The sequence below is a fragment of the Nelumbo nucifera genome, chromosome 1 (assembly GCF_055504915.1).
Source record: "Nelumbo nucifera cultivar China Antique chromosome 1, China Antique-T2T, whole genome shotgun sequence".
Lineage (NCBI taxonomy): Eukaryota > Viridiplantae > Streptophyta > Magnoliopsida > Proteales > Nelumbonaceae > Nelumbo > Nelumbo nucifera.
In genome coordinates, this window is record NC_142649.1 from 160988847 (window position 1) to 161004657 (window position 15811).

The following is a 15811-nucleotide window of genomic DNA, read 5'->3' on the forward strand; positions in this document are numbered from 1 at the left end:
GCAAAGGCGGGTCAGTTGTTCCAAGCTCCTGCACCAGACCGAGCTGACTACACTCCATTGAACGCAAAGCGGGCCGAAATCCTGATGGCAATCAAGGATGCCTCGTACGTGAAGTGGCCGCCCCGTCTGAGGGAGAATCCCAATGAAAGAAATAAGAGTCTGTATTACAGCTTTCACAAGGACCACGGTCACAATACCGAGAGTTGTAAAAACCTCCGCGACGAGATAGAGGAGCTCATCCGTCGCGGATATTTGAGAAACTTTGTACAAAATAATAATAACACTAATAATGGTAATAAAATAGGTCGGCAAGGGGAGCATGGCAAAGACGCTCCCGAGTCCAGTAGTAGGCCGACCGAACAACCACAGAGACAGCCCCCAGAGGAGAGGCCAGTTCGGGGAACCATCCACATGATAGCGGGAGGTTCAATCGTTGCAGGGTGCACCTTAGCGGCATCTCGGACGTCGGTTCGCGAGGTCACCCGAGAGGAATAGAATCCCCCAAAGCGGCTGAGAACGGAAGAGCCAATTTTCTTCACAGAAGACGATGCGCGAGGGGTCCATTACCCCCACGACGACGCACTCGTAATAAAGCTGAAAATCAACGACTTCGAGGTTAGGCGCATACTCGTCGACTCGGGCAGCTCGGCCGACATACTATTCAAAGCCGCATTTGACCAGCTCCAGTTACAAAGAAGCGACCTGAAGCCCGCACACACTCCTTTGGTAGGCTTCAGCAGAGAAGTCGTCCGACCCTTGGAAAAATAACAGTACTTGTAGAGATCGGCACATGGCCTTGTGTGGTCAGATTCGAACACAACTTCCTAGTGGTAGCGACCCCCTCTCCCTACAATGCCATAGTAGGTCGACCGATCACCCATTCCCTACGGGCGGTGGTCTCCACTTACCACTTGGCCATGAAGTTCCCAACAGACTTCGGTGTGGGAGTAGCGCGGGGCGACCAGCTCGAGTCCTGCAAGTGCTATGTTGTCGCCCTAAAGGGGAAAACCAAGGTGGCCGATAACCTTGAACTGGAACGACCCACGGAGCAAAGCGGAGAATGAGCCGCGCCCACGGAAGAAGCAGTCACGGTCCCGACCTCAACAGCAGACCCAGCTCGGACGCTCCTGATCGGCGCTTCCATCCAAGAGCCCCTACGATCCGAACTGGTAAGTTTTTTACTTCAAAATTTAGATATTTTTGCATGGTCCGTGGCAGAAATGCCCGGTATAGACCCCAAACTCATAACTCACAAGTTGAACACTGATCCTGTAGTTAGGCCCGTTAGATGGAAGAAACGCAACCTAGCCCCGGAACGGTGGGAAGCGGTCGGCGAGGAAGTCGAGAAGCTCCTCGCGGCGGACTTCATAAGAGAAGTCCACTACCCAAGCTGGTTAGCCAAACCCGTCCTAGTAAAGAAGGCTAGTGGCAAGTGGTGCATGTGCATCAACTACACCGACCTGAACTGGGCTTGCCCGAAAGATTGCTTCCCGCTCCCCAGAATCGACTGTTTGGTGGACGCAACCTCAGGGCATGAGTTGCTAAGTTTCTTGGATGCCTACTCGGGCTATAACCAGATCAAGATGGACCCGAAGGACGAAGAAAAGACTGCCTTCATCACTGAATTCGGCCTGTACTGCTACAAGGTTATGCCCTTCGGGTTGAAAAACGCAGGGGCAACCTTTCAAAGGCTTGTAAATAAATTGTTTGCGCCGTTAATCGGCGGAAAAGTAGAATGCTATGTAGATGACATGGTTGTCAAAACCCAATCCTCACATGAATTAATACAAGACTTGCATTCTATTTTTGGAATTTTGCATAAGTTCAATATGAGATTGAATCCGAACAAGTGTGTGTTTGGCGTGACCTCGGGTAAATTCCTAGGATACATCGTTAACCGGTGCGGCATTGAGGCCAACCCGGATAAGGTTAAGGCCATCTTAGACATGAAACCACCCCGGAAGCCGAAGGAGGTTCAGAGGTTGAATGGCCGCATAGCCGCCTTAGGCCGTTTCATGTCTAAGTCGGCAGACCGCTGTTTGCCGTTCTTTAAGGCAATAAAGGGCAAAGGGTTCGAATGGACCCAAGATTGCCAGCTTGCGTTTGACAAGCTCAAGGAGTACCTCGCTGGTGTGCCAACCCTAACCCGCCCCAATGAGGGCGATGTTTTAGAACTATACCTCTCGGCAAGCGACGAGGTAGTCAGTTCGGTACTAATAAAGGAGGCAGATCGGGTCCAACGACCCATCTATTAAGTTAGCAAAGTATTGCAGGGAGCAGAAACGAGATACCCGGAGATGGAAAAGCTAGCATACGCATTGATAATTGCAACTCGGAAGCTCTGCCCGTACTTCCAAGCTCATACTATTATCGTCCTTACCGACAGACCTCTGAAGCAAGTATTGCTTAAGCCCGAGGTCTCCGGTTGGTTGACGAAATGGGCCATCGAGCTCAGCGAGTACGACCTCCAGTACAAGCCGCGAACTGCCATTAAGGCCCAAGCCTTAGCAGATTTCATAGTCGAATGCACATTCAACTTCGAAGTTCCTAGGCCGGTTGAGCGCGAGGCTCCCACCTCAGGTGAGCTCGAAGCTCCCAGGACGGTCGAGTCCGAACCCCGTGCAGTAGCTAGTGTGGCACCTCTCCTAGCTCGGCCGACCGCGAGCTGGGATGAGGAGCCCTGGATCCTTCACATAGATGGCTCCTCGAACCATCAGGGCAGCGGTGCCGGAATAGTTCTGCACGGCCCGAGTAGCATGAAACTAGAATACACGCTACGCTTCGAGTTTGAGGCCTCTAACAATGAAGCAGAGTACGAGGCGTTGATAGCCGGACTAGCCTTAGCCAGGGAAGTAAAAGCCAAGCATATCGTTATCTACAGCGACTCCCAGCTCGTGGTCAACCAGGTCACTGGTGAATATGAAGCTCGCGAGCCAACCATGGTCGCCTACTTAGCCAAAGTCAGAGAGGCCCTGCTAAACTTCCAATCACACTTCATCAGACAGATCCCTAGGTCAGAGAATGCTGAGGTCGATGCCCTGTCCAAGCTAGCCAGCACGAGCGACATCACCATGAGAACCGTGTACGTAGAGGACTTGTCTCGGCCTAGCATTCTCGGGGGGGCAGAGGAGGTCGCTCCCGTCGTTCAAGCAGAGCCGAGTTGGATTGACCCACTCGTGAGCTGCTTGTTACATAGGACCCTCCCTGCAGATCGCAATGCAGCTAGAAGGGTGCAGCGCCAGGCAGCTAAACGTCATGATAGACGAGCGACTATACAGGAGATCCTACATGCTTCCCTACCTGCATTGCTTGCGACCTACCGAAGCCGAGCTCGTACTCCGCAACACTCATGAGGGTCTGTGCGGCGGACACTTGGGGGGCAGGGCCCTCACCCAGAAAGCGCTTCGACAAGGGTATTATTGGCCAACAATGAAGGCAGATGCCATTGAACTCGTTAGGAAATGTGACAAATGCCAGAAACATGTCAATATTTACCACCAACCCGCTGCCGACCTCAAATATCTCACCAGTCCGTGGCCCTTTGCACAGTGGGGCATCGATCTACTCGGGTCATTCCCGCCAGCAACGGGTGGAAGGAAGTTCTTAGTGGTAGCAGTGGACTATTTTACCAAGTGGGTAGAAGTCGAACCCTCGTAACGATAACAACCCGAAATGTCCAAAACTTCTTTTGAAAGAACATCGTATGCCGCTTCGGATTACCTTGGGTATTGATCTCCAACAACGGCAAACAGTTCGAGGACATCAAATTTCAAGACTGGTGCCGAGACATGGGGATCCGACAAAATTTTACTTTAGTCGCGCACCCTCAAGCAAACGGCCAGGCAGAAGTCACGAACAGAGTCATCCTTCGCGGACTAAAGGCACGGCTAGACCGAGCTAAAGGATTGTGGGTAGATGAACTACCCAGTGTCCTATGGACCTACCGGACCACGGAAAAGACCGCCATTGGAGAAACACCCTTCAATATCACATACAGCACCGAAGCAGTGATCCCCGCAGAGATCGAAGTACCTACGTTGCGCCTAGAAGCATACAGTGATCAAACAAACGAAGATGAGTTACGTACCAACCTCGACCTACTCAACGAAGTAAGGGACCTCGCGTACATTAGGACCACAGCCTACCAGCAGAGAATAACTCGGTACTATAACGCCAGGGTCAAGAAGCGAAACCTCCACGTTGGCGACTTGGCACTTCGTAAAGTTATGGTGCCTGAGCCCAGCGCTGGCAAGCTCGGGTCCAACTGGGAAGGTCCTTACCGAGTGAGATGAGTGCTTGGGGAAGGAACATACGAGCTCGAGACCCTCGAAGGGAAACAAGTACCTCGAGCTTGGAATATTATCAACTTGAGGCAATATTACCCATAAGAATCGAGTAGGCCACGAGCCGCTCCCAAAGCCTAAGGGCCAGGATACCGGGCTAACATGACCTCGGCACAAGAAGACCCCAATCGCCACTTCAGCTTGGGAGAATCCAAGAGCGGACTACGGGTCCCTAAGCCTAAGGGCCAAAACACCGAGCTAACGAAGACCTCAGTGTGAAGAAAGATAGCTACCTCAATGGCGAAGGCAAAGTATGAAATATTAAAGGTGTAAGCAGCTCGGGTTTGAACCCTACGAAGCACAACTCGTTTCGATACGTCGGTCGAACTAAAGGATAACCAACCAATGCCTAGTTCAAACATGCATAGTAATCACTTCGCGGTATGCCATGGAGGCCCTAAACGTGACATAGGGAGAACGCCTACCGAAGAGCCCTACTTTGGGTAGGTTACTTCAATAACTCAAATGATGAGATCGCTTTAGCAAAAACGAAAGGAGTTCATCATATTCAGAAGAAGGGAGAGACTATCATCGTAAAAAAAAAAAACAAACAAACAGATACACTAAAGGAAAATAACAAGTGCAGCAACTGAGCTAAACAGCTCTGGAAAGGTTTGATCATTATAGGGCACGATCGCCCAACCAAAAACCTGGTGAAAGACCGGGTTTTCGGCACCCGGAAGCCACAGAAGTCCAGAGAAACGCCACCTCAAGGATCCGCCTCCTCATCCTCCGGAGAGTCAGGCTCCTCTTTATCTGCCTGGTCTGCTGTCACAGGGAACAGACCCTTCATAGTAATGCCATCGAGGTTGAGCCCGGAGAACTTCTTCTGAACCAGCCACCGACAGAGCTTGAACCCTGAGCGGTACGAACCCGAACCATACTCCGCCTGGAGGTCATGAAATTCCTGGGAGTCTTTGAAATCCCAGATCGCTTTCTCTCGCTCAGCCTCCACCATCTGATCGAAGTTTCGGGCCCGATTTAGAAGAGTGGACTCCAACTCCCGCACCTGTTGCCTGAGGAGCTCCCTCTCCCCCGCCATCCTCAACGACTCCTCCCTATAGTGTGCGCTCTCTTCAGTAAGCTGAGCGATTTGAGCCTCCTGGTCGTGGACGAGCAGCTCCTGAGACTCGCTCCCCTTGCGAGTGTGATGGAGCTCACCCCGGATCCGGTCGAGCTCGACTTGGAGCTTCTAATTGGCAGCACGTTGGTCGAGGGCGTTGACGCGATGGATGCGTGTCTGGAGAGCCATGGCATGGATGGCGGAATTTACCTATCAGCGAAAAAGAAGATCAGACGAAAAAAGGGCAAAACGAGAGGGAAAAAGGGAAAAAGGCCACTTACCACCATGCAGTGGGCGGAGGCGAAAGCAGAGAGATCCCCGGGCTCCATGTTTCCCCATTGAGCGATCTCATCATTACTGATTGCCTTCCGACTCCTCCGGCGAGCTACCAGATAATCGTTTACCCCTTCCCAGTTTCCCACTGGGAACTGGGGGTAAGGATGGGGCTGAAAGGGGTTATAGGGGGCCTCCCCCGGTAGAGAGGGCTCACTTCCCCCAGGGTTGACCCCACTAGTCCCCTCAGGAGGGGGCATTGGAACCTCGGGCGGAGGAGAGGGCAAGACCGACTCGACAGACCCGAACTCAGTGCTCCCTAAAGGAGGGGTCCGGTCGGGGCGCGTCCTCTTCACCTGGCGTCTCTGGCTGCCCGAGAGAAGGCGGCGCGAATCGGCACTAGACATGATGGCTGCCAAAAGACCACAAGATATTAGTCCAACATGAAACAAAACGCATGTATGCACAAGTCACAAAGACACTACGCGACCCAAAAAGCCGACCTACCCGGGTTCAAGCCTGCCTGCACGAGCTTCTCCTCGGCCAAGTAGTCCGAGCAAAGGAGGCCTATCGACGGCCAGGATAGCATCGTTTTCCGAATCTCAGGGGTCAGCTCGGCCCTAGGGTCCTGGATGGCACCCCTCCAAGCGGTGGGAAAGGGCCACCCCTCGGGGTTATGGACCACAAAGTAGTCCCGCTTCCAGGCAGGGATCTTATTCGGCAGCTCGTACAAGAGCTTGTAACCGCGACGGGGAGAGAAGTAGTAAAAGCGCCTCTCCGGGGGAACCTCAGGAGCAGCATTCTTTATACAAAGGATAGAGGCGAAAATGTCAAGGTCCAAAGGGAGGCAGTACTCGTGGCATAGGGATATAGTCCCAACCATGTTTTGAACAGCGTTGGGGTGAAGCTGGTCGATACTGACGTTGAAGTGGTTCAGCACCTCCACTATCAAGGGGTGATGGGGAAGACGCAGGCCAGCTTCAAGCTGTTCCTAGAAAATCACTATGTCATTGGGACCATGCTCCCAAGGAAAGTTGCTAGTAGGGAGGCTGTAAACCAGGTCCCCAGGAAGGCGAAAGTAGCGGATCAGAGACCTGAGTCTCTCCGCTGTCATTAAGGAAGGGCTAAAGGTATCAGGCTCCCTCCCCCTAGAAGTGGACGCCATGTCGCCAGAGGCCTCCCGGGCCTCTGGAATATGCTCCCTGGCTCTCCCCGAGCCTGAGGGAGCATCGTCATCGTGGCTATCGCCCCTATGGTAAGTATGGCGTGGGTACCCAGACATGGTTGACGACGATTGGGACTCACCAGAGTAAACGGAACGGAGCGGACTGAGAAACTCGAGTAGACTAAGCGAAGTACGCGACCTCAGAGCCCAAAGCAAGATGGCGTGGACGGAGATTGGGCCGATGGGGCCCCCCATTTATAGCCCTTGCCCTCTCAAACTGACGGCTCGGATCAAAGCAAGATCCAACGGTCCGCGGGCGCCCTGACCGCACGCCTCCTTAAAACCGAAGGCGATTGGCAGCACGTCTTCCACGATTAAGGTAGTCGCAGCCGCACGACATTTGGAATTAAAGGCCACCTCAGCACGTTTTCAGAATCCGAAAAGTCAGAGAAATCAGAAGATCTCTTGATTCCCGCAAATGCATTTATTGAAGACAGTCAATCAAGTTTGAATTTCGGTCAAACCAGTCCATCGAGCTTCATAAACTCCCCGCGCTATGGCAGCACCCTTAGCCCGAGGAGTGGGGGGCAATTGATGAAGGATAATTTGACCCGACCCATGAAACAACGACGCATGGACGCTGACTTAACGTAAGCGACAGCTTAGTATCGTGGTCCAATACGGCTAAGTGATAGGCCCCTAAAGCAGCTCGCTACATGGTAGCGGGGTAAAGGAGGGGCTCGCCACAACGCGGGCTACGGGTCCCCCGAGCTACCTCAAGGGATATTCCGAGGAAAAATTTAACTTGCGAGCTAAGAAAGCCGGCTCGCCTGAGCTCCCGAACAAGGCAAGTCATCTGAGGGCCGCACGAGCATTCCTCAAGAAGCTTCTATTTAATAAGCCATACCCGTCAGACTGGGCCACGTCCCTAATTGACGGCGCAGTCCCTGTCCTTTCGACAGTCTGCACCCACGTCTCTCAGTAGGCGGAGGCGTGCCTGTCACTTGGGGGATGTGTCACTCGCCCGAGTAAGGGGTACATCCCAATGGCCACCTGCTTAGCCCTGGCAGGTAACGGCTGTGGCAGGGACCCAATGGCGGTTATGATTGATCTCGCAAGAGCGCTCCTATAAAAGGCCCTCAAGGCAAAGGAGAAACTCTCTCTTGAGACCTCTAACCTCCAAAATATAGTGATAAAGCGCGACCTCCACTCTTAGCTCTCGTTTTCTCTCTGTACTCCCCATACACAGTACTAACTTAAGCATCGGAGTATTCCCATCGGGCAAGTCCCTAGGAATCCTTCCTTTCATCTTCTTAGGTGCCGCATGTTGCCGACAAGGAGCCAGCCAGCCGCCAGTTAGGAGTGCCCGGATCGCACCGCATCAAACCGGGCTATATTATTGTCTCTATGTGATTGATATATTATTGTCTAATTTATTTTATGCCATTGGTTTCACATGTAATAGATTGGAATGGAGACATTGGTTGATGCATTATTGATGAAATTACTAATTAAGTTATATCTTCATTAATTGTTCCCACATGTTGATTAAAGTGTATTTCTTCTTATAAATTATTAAAATATGTATTATTCTTATATCACATTGTTAATATATTTATGAAATTTGTATAAATTTTTATAATATTTATTTTTTATATTATGATATATGCCCGAAGTAATAATATTTGAATCTCAAGATACAGGCTGAACTTAATAAGCGGATGACTCATGGTAAGGTAAGTGGATTAATGAGACCAACCCCATACGTCCCTCTGAAAATGGAGGCATGGGATCAAACCCATGGAACCGAAGTCTCACCTGGACCTCAGGTTCCCGTGAGTGCCCATATAATATGTGATTAAAAAATAAAGGCAAATCAATTAATGCTAACATGTGATCAGCTTAATTAATTAAGAACTATTTTGCGTGATCAGCTGAAATCATCCCACGGTGGTCCTCATACATCAACCTTTGGATTCAACTATATATTTTACTTAGAGCAAGACCCGATAAAATATAGTAGGAGATGCTTTTAAGTTTTAATCAACTTGCAATTGCTTTCATCGATCATCTATTTTGACCTGAAGGGAATCTCCAAGTTTGGAGCCGGGACCCACACCCACAAATCCTGTGTTTGGTAATCATGTTAATTAGTTGCCACGTATTCTCCAAGCGATCCACTGCATGATGAAATGAAAATGATATTCATATTAATTTATTTATTTTTTTATTAAGTTTTGGGATAGTATCAAGTTAGTATTGGGAATGACGGATGGTGTCAAGTTAGTATCTTAGAAATTTGGGATAGTGCCAAGTTAGTACTAGAATTTTTTAATTTATTATAATATCCAAACTTTTAAAAAGTATCAAGGTAGTCCAACAAACTACGTTAAATATCATATAAAAAGACAAAAATGCCTTTCACCTATTGAATAAAAATCAGATATCTCATCTCTAGACGATAAGTCACTCATGGAAGGTACAACTCGTTGCATCATCCGGCAATGATCAAAATCGTTAGTTATGCAGTTGTGGTTCATACTGTTGCAGCTGCGAACGCCATTGCCGTAGTTGCAGTTGTTAGTTATTGTCATTGAGGTCGACGGATGGTGTCCGAGGATACGCATCATGGCTGCCAGCAGCAAAGTCGGATCTCGCCGTCACGGGATGTGGATGCCGAGATATGTCAAGCATATCCTTTAACTGAAGGAAGTCGCTGCTTGGCTCCGCTCGGAGACGGTAGAGATGCAGTAGAAAAGATGTATGAAGTTGGATCAAATAATATATCATTCCAAAGAAGGAAGTCATCTTTTCAACCGATTCAGTCTCGAAGACAATGAACAGTCTTTTTTTAAAGGATAGTTTTAATATTTTTTAAAATTTTAAATTGTATATATCATCATGTATTCAGATGACTGACGGTCAGTTAACGGTAAAGACCATTTGGATATTAATATTAATTAGACACTACCCAAAATTCAGGGTACTAAAGTCGATTTTTTTTTTAATATATTATATATTCGGATGTTGGTGGTAGACTTTTTTAGACACTACAACACACAGGCATGAAAACAGAAAGAAGAAGGCAAACAAACTACTACAACAGAAGAAAATCAGAAATTAAACCTACAAACGATTACAGAAAGCTAAGTCCAAATTAACTATACAGACACAAGGGCTAGCAAGACTAGATTCAAAATCCCTTGAGAAACCATATCTGGCCCCGTATGCACTTTTTGGTTTGCTTCCCTCAATAGAATTGAACTGTGAAGTTTTTTGTAGATGTAATTTCTTTTATATCCCTGCAACAAATTTCTGAGTCTTCAAAGCCATTAGCAATCAACTAAATATTTGCAATCGGATTCAAAAATGAGATCTAATTTGTTCGTTTTATCTACAAAAACAATTGCCTTTAGGAGAGTTTGAGCTTCTGATTTCAAGAGAGACAAAGCTTTTGATTTCTCAAAACCCGCACCCTAAATGGTCTCTGATAATGAAGCCAAAAGAAGCCTGTCTAGAAGATTCCAAAAAACCACCATCAATATTAACTTTCAAAATGCCTTATTTTGGTGGAGTCCAAAACAACATTTTAAAAAATGACCTAGAAATAGAACCGTTTTGGGCACCGGTTTTTGGGTTAACGGTCCGACTGTCCAATTCGAATGGACGGTCCACTCTGATATTAAAATTAAAAAATAAAAAAATAAAAAATGGTAAAAAACCGTTGAACAGGTTGATGGTTCGACCGCCCGGGTCAAACAGTTTTTGACCAAATTTTGGGTTTTAGGTAAAATGGAACCGGTTGCCTGGATGGTTCCCGAGCTGAACGGTCCGACCGTCCGGATCAATGGCGGTTCGAAAATGTTAGTTCAAAAAACATCCTTCTTGCTCTGACTAATCTTGGAAGAACTTTCTGATCTCTGCTACCAGAGATGATATCTCTCCACTATTGACCTACAAATTTGAGAGATGATAACAAAGAAATGTCGGTGATAGACTCATGCATGAGTATCTTTCACCATTTTCATCCGTCGTCGAAATAATACGTTACGTACGTTGATTGTCTAAGCAAGAAAGAACTATCACAGCAAAATGGGTCGTCTTCATGGCAATATCCGGTGTTCGAAGCCTCCAAGTTGCCTAGTTATATCACCTTTACAACAGTGCAGACACAAGACAAAAAGGGCAGAAAAAGAAGACAAAAACAGTGGAGAGTTGTATCCCCGCTTCTCATATATGCATTTAATGGTTAATGGCAGCTATGGAATCAGTTCCCAGAAGAACAGCTTGGTAAAACCAACTCTGATCTACCCTGTATCACCTAGCTTAAATGGTACTAAAGCTAATTAGTCAGATGGAGCTTGGGTTGAAACCTTAATCAACTGCCATGGGGGTGGTAGTGGCCAACCAGGAACAAGGAAATAAATCTGAGAGACCAAGAGAGTGGATGAAGGAGAAGGCGAGACGATGGGAAAGGGAGAGCTTTGATAGATTGAATAGGATTGGTGTAAGATGGATAAAATGGAATGAATAGAACGAAATTGAATCAAAGTCTCAGTTTGGAAGGAGTATAAATACAAATATATGAGTACAAAACCTTGAATTTAATTTGTGTTATTTTGTATGAAATGGGAACAACACTTTGATGGAAAGCCATATCGAATAAGGTGGATTCAAGTTGAGCTGTGCTGAATATCTGATTATTTGAGCTCAGCTTAGTAGAAAAACATGAGACTCGAGTTCGAGTTCAAGCTTAATTTGATCTAAAAATATGAGCTCAAAGTCGGCTTGACTCAAAAGCTCACATGTTCGATTAGTGAGTCAAGCTTCATACAAAAAATAAAAATTATACATTTAAAAAATTGAAAATATACATACAAAAGATTATATACAATTATGCATAATAAAACAATTATTTCTTATTATATATAAAAATTATTTATTATTATACGTATAAAAAAATTAAAAGTACTATATATATATAACATAGTATAAGCTTGATTAGGTTCATAGTTTCATGATTTGAGCTTCATTGGGTTTGAGTTCGGCTAAATTAATAAATAAGCCTATATATTAGGCTCGAGCTCGATTCAAAGCTCAGTTTAGACTGAATCAAATCGAACTTTTCATGAATCAAGCTTGAATAACTTGTTGAAAACTTAATTTGTATCAACTTGAGAGGAAAACCAATGACTGAACATAGAGTCTATTTGGGAGGGATTTTGCAATGGAGGTGAGGTACATTGATTCAGCCACGGTGGTTGAACACTCTTGTTTTGAAGAAGCTACCTAGAATAGCTTCCTATTTCAGCTGCGTTTCTTGTGTCGGAACATAATGATAAGCTTTTTGGATTTTTACCAAACATCACTTCCAACGTTCCTATGTGGGTCCTAGTTTGGAACATCACAAGCTATGTCCCAAAAGCCCTCCCGTATATAGTATATATAGATATAGGAGGAAATGAAGCTCATTGCTGACGTTCCCCCACCCCTTTGTGACTATTGTTGATATATAAATTTCTGGGCTAGGAAGTAAAGAAAATACGGCTCACTATAAAATCGAAATAGGCTATTGGGCCCATTAAGAGGAGATGTTTTTTTAGCTGGGACCAATACATTAGCCCATTAAGCTTAAGGAGACACTGGTAGGGTCCAGTGAAAATGCAAATTAAGAAAGTGATAAGCTTTAGCCTTTAATCACTTAAATTCCAAATACACCTATCCTATACAAGATATCAAATTAGAAAAGAAATCACAAATTGCAATTCGGATGACAGATTGGCAAAATTTAAAATTGGACTTATTGGATCCAATTTAAAAGGCAATTGAGAGGCTTAATTGATCTAACAAAGAAAAAGATCGTGGCTGGGTAATGGATTTAAAGCTGCATGGGCCCTACCCCTTTGCCAAGTGGCACTTGACTTTAAATAAAAGGGGGACAAACCCAACCCATTTCCTAATTAGCTTTTAAATAGGATCATAAATTGATTAGTAAATCATCAATCTAGTTGGACGGCTACACCAAGATCAAGGGAAGAAGAATCGGAATTTGGGCTCCTCAACCATTGAAGTTCCGAAACCGTTACAACTTCGTGTAACGTCCGTTGAAGGATTCTGGTCTTTGAGTTGCTGCAATCAAAAGCTTCATCAAATTACTACAATAAAAAAAATAAAGAAAGTTCTTCTATCTTGTGTTGGATCGTGTCCATGATAAGCTACAAGTACAAGATTGGGTTGTGTTTGTGATAAGAGAATCAGAGGATTTTCTTTGGAAAAAAAAAAGTTTGTATCCCATTTACATTTCTGCAAAAAAAGTTAATTAAGTTTCTTTGAATTTATCCGCATTTTTTTGCTCCAAATTTAGTGCGAAATTTGTATCAACAACTACCTATGCGTTCATGGTAGTGGTTCCTACAAGAAGATCATGTAGATCAAAAGTATTTTTTTATACTAGCAACTAAACTCATGTAATGCATGGGCTTAATAGAAGTTAGGTTTTTTATGTCAATTTGGGTTTAGGCTAGGTCAATATTTAGACATGGGTAGAAGTTAGGTTTTGGTTGGCAAATTTTGGTTTCTGGCATCATTTTGGATTTAGGCTAGGATCCATATTAAGAGTTGGAAGAAGTTAGGTTTTGGTTGTCAAATTTCGGTTTTTGGTGTCAATTTGGATTTAGGCTAGGATCCGTATTTAGAGTTGGTAGAAGTTAGGTTTTGGTTTGAAAATTTCAGTTTTTGGCGTCAATTTAGGTTTAGGCTAAGGTCTACATTTAGAGTTGGGTAGAAGTTAGATTTTTGGTTGACAAATTTAGGTTTTTGTCATCAATTCGAGTTCAAGCTAAGGTCCATATTTAGAGTTGGGAATATGCTAGGTTTTGGTTGGAAAACTTAGTTATTTTGTGTTAATTTGGGTTTAGCTAAGGTCCATATTTAGAATTGGGCACAAGTTAGGTTTTAGTTGGCAAATTTAGGTTTTTGGCATCAATTTGAGTTTAGGCTAAGGTCCATATTTAGCATTGGGCACAAGTTAGGTTTTATTTGGCAAATTTAGGTTTTTTGTATCAATTTGGGTTTAGGCTAAGGTCCATATTTAGAGTTGGTGATGGATTGGTCCTTGACCTAGGGGTGTCAATTGGATTGGGTTTGGTCCAATCCAATCCAGTTCAATGTGAGTCCACTATAAATGGACCAAGTCCAATCCAATCCAATGAATATTTTGGACCAGTCCAATCCAATCCAATGAATATTTTGGACCAGTCCAATTCAATGTTTGGACTGTCCAATTTGTTCAAATTTATTTTGATTTAGATTGGTTCAATTCAAACCCAATCCATTGACACCTATATTCTTATTTTATATCAATGGAGCAAATATTGGCTTAATCCAACCCAATCCTATACAAATTTATTACGGATGGACCAGGTCCAATCCAATCTAATAAATATTTTGGACCAGATTGGTCCAATTCAATGTATTGTTGGTCCATCAAATTCGTCCAAATTGATTTTGGATTGGATGGGGTCCAATCCAAAACTGGTCCATTGACACCCTTACCTTAACCTAACCAAATCCATCTAATTTATTGAGAACCAAAGGGGTTGAGAGTTTGGTGGGGGGGGTGGAGTTTTAAGAATGATCTTATTGAAGAGAGTAATGATCAACTTTATCAAAGACAATTGAAACTCAAGAGGGTTTTTATTTTGACTTTTTATATTTTTAATCATTTAATATAAAAATAAATAATCACATGTATGAGAAATGAGAGGATAAGGAGGTTTGTGTGAGTTGTTCAAAAATGTATTTTTTAAGGGAAAAATGAAGTAATAGTGATTCACCAAAGCTTTTATATATTTTTAGTTCTTTACATATAAATTAGTAGAAAAATGATTTTCTTTCCTTTTTTAGTTGTTGAGTTTCAAATTTATTCCTTTTTCTATATAGCTTATATATTATGAGAAGTACATAAAAAGTCAAATTTATTCCTTTTCTTTTCTTTTCTTTTCTTTTTTAGTTGTTGATGGTGGCTCAATTGATAGGTTCTTTCACTTCTTTGGTTAGATGTATTAGACTTGGGATCAAATCTTGTTACCACCTGGGTTAGGGGATTAAGGGATTAGGGGATGGGCTACTCCCCATTGTATAGTCCTAAAAAGCCAAAAATTATGCTTATCAGAAGATTATTAATCAAGTTAAAAAATTTTCAAAATTGAACTAATGAAAATAACCAGAGGTCCATGTTAAGCTCTTTTTTGTTGCATTTTATTATTGAACCAGAACAATCCATGAAACAAATCTACACTAAATTAATAAAAAAGAGAGAAAAAAAAGATTATCCATGGAAAGGAGAAATGTTTATTTTAGACTTTCATAGAAGAAGATTGGTTCACCTTATGAATTGGGTGAGCCAATTTGGATTTGATTAGAGTTGTCCCTAAACATAACCCAATCCATTCTAGTTTACGCTGCTACTTTATTAAAGAGAGACAAAAGGTATTAAGAGTGAGTTAAGAGTAAAAGAGGGATTTAATAGGGAGAGGAAATGTTACAAACATTGACTATCAAGGTGTGGAGAGAGAGAGAGAGAGAGAGAGAGAGATTTAAGAATGACCTTATTAGAGAGCAAATATGGATTTTATGAGAGAATGAAGACCCATGAGGGTTTTAATTTTCCTTGTTATATTTTTAATGATTTCATTTAAAAAATAAATATGCACATGTGTGAGAAAAGGGAGGAGGAGACATGCATGAGCTCTCTGGTGAGAGGGCCCCTCACCTCTCTTCTTTTCTCTTTTTATTATATTAGTGGTGACCCATGCATTAGATTATTGTTTAAAAATGTATTTTTGAGGAAAAGACAATTAAGTAACAGTTGTAGGATGGAGATGTAAGGTTGGGTTGGGGAGCGGTCTCTTTGAAAGACGAAGAGAAGCCTCAAGAGTGAGGGAAAGTGAAGGTCTTTAGGTAAAG